At 32.3% G+C, this 1,767-nt stretch overlaps 2 protein-coding genes across 2 annotated transcripts in view; one reads left to right on the top strand and one right to left on the bottom strand.

Moving 5' to 3' along the window:
- The window catches only part of LOC111686178 (structural maintenance of chromosomes protein 3), a 107,382-nt gene that overhangs the window by 96,116 nt on the left and 9,499 nt on the right, over window positions 1-1,767 (bottom strand). The window lies entirely within an intron of this gene.
- LOC124419047 overlaps window positions 1-1,767 on the top strand; it is an 8,253-nt gene that overhangs the window by 885 nt on the left and 5,601 nt on the right. The window lies entirely within an intron of this gene.

The following is a 1,767-nucleotide window of genomic DNA, read 5'->3' as shown; positions in this document are numbered from 1 at the left end:
GTTGTCAAACCTCTAATTCTAGTTGAATTCATAAAGACAAATCTTCTAAGAAGATATTGAGGAGCACCATTTTTAAAGACCCGATAAAATATGCGAATAAAGTCCTCAAAATCTACTTCTAATAGTCCAACTAAATATGATGTCACATCTGTTCTGTACCCTATATTGCACCTGTAACGAACCATTCTGTTTAAACATAATCGAATTCTATTTATATTCCCAGCAGATGTCCCACTGTATACTTCTATCCCATACAGAAATACTGGTAGTATAAGAGAATTTTTTCCTTAAATAAAAAGCTAATTTAATACCCATCGAATAAAGTCTTTTCAAAACAATAGAAATTCGTCTCAGTATGGTAGTTAAAATTAAGTTTATCATCAATTTGAAATCCTAGTATACCATAATGGTCAACTACTACGATAGGCTGACCACAAATTTCTAATGTAGGTTTAACTGGTGTATTTTTAAAGAACATTACTTTTGTCTTGCTAGGGTTAAGGCTTAGAAAATTCTCAGAGAACCAATTTGAAATATTATCTAAGTCTCTATTTATTCGATTCTTAAAGTCCATTATGTCATTAGACAACGATACTCCTAACAATTGCACATCAAAAGCATAAATGTGTACAGTAGCAAACTGACATCGGGTACATAGATCATTCATGTACATAGAAAAGAGCAGAGGGCCAAGTATTGAACCCTGAGGTATGCCTCTGTGCCGCAGCAAAAAACCAGAAGCCAAATCATTGTGACTTAAGAGACAGATTTGCAGAATTTCATCTTTATTGTAGTGTTTAAGAGGGAATTAATGACCTTGAATCCATTTTTAAGAGCTCCAAAGCCCTATTCGAGGAGTACGGTTTTATGAGGGCTAGGGGAATAATGGTCCGATTTAATCTTTTTTCAAAAAACTTCGTTCTTGGGTAAAATGAGAAATATCAGCCTATTTGTATCGAATTATCTGGAAAATTTTGACTTGTAGTTTGATTACAAGTCGGATGGACTATAGTGCTGTAGAATATAATAAACTTTCCCCTTTTTCGATAGGAAGTAAGATTTGGAAGGGTTTGTAACTGAAAAAATAATATTTTTTTAAAATTTATTAAAAAAAGAGTCTTCGACGCTAGGGGGTGACTGACACAACTTGTTTTTTGTCCATAGAGACCGACCCACTCTAATGAACACTGATGTACAAATAGTGCTGGTTAGGAAAAACTATGTAATAAAAACCAGCTCCCAATTCTTTGTGTAAACTAGAGTTGGGATCGTTCATATACTTCATTATTTGGAATTTGTATTGTGTTATTATTTGTTACCTTTATTTTTCATAATTTTTTAATAGTTTCAGTAAAGAATTAAATTTTTGTTGATTTTTTATGCGATTTTGTTTCACTTTTGAGGGAATAATTTGAAATAGAGCGCTTTTTTATTAAAACCCCAATTACTGTATTTTGTATGGAGAGCTAGTGTATAGTTTTGTGCGAATTCGAATTATACGATTTTCTGCGAAACGAATTAATCACATAAAACGAGGTTTGAGTATATAAAGAACAAGTAGGAAAGTATAGCCGGGCATGGCCGACTATATACACAGGCCAATTTTTACCCAATACCCATTTAAAATTCTACATATATTTCAAAAATAGCACAAAAATGTTCAAATCAAATCATTAAACGAGCTCGAGGTCAAAGTTTTAAGTTTTTCAATTTATTTATTTATTTTCTTCAATATTTCGCCATCCACTGGATAGCATCTTCAGGAAT

The sequence above is a fragment of the Lucilia cuprina genome, chromosome 3 (genome assembly GCF_022045245.1).
Source record: "Lucilia cuprina isolate Lc7/37 chromosome 3, ASM2204524v1, whole genome shotgun sequence".
Lineage (NCBI taxonomy): Eukaryota > Metazoa > Arthropoda > Insecta > Diptera > Calliphoridae > Lucilia > Lucilia cuprina.
The sequence above is the reverse complement of the archived record's forward strand: the minus strand, read 5'-3'. Positions and strand labels throughout refer to the sequence as shown.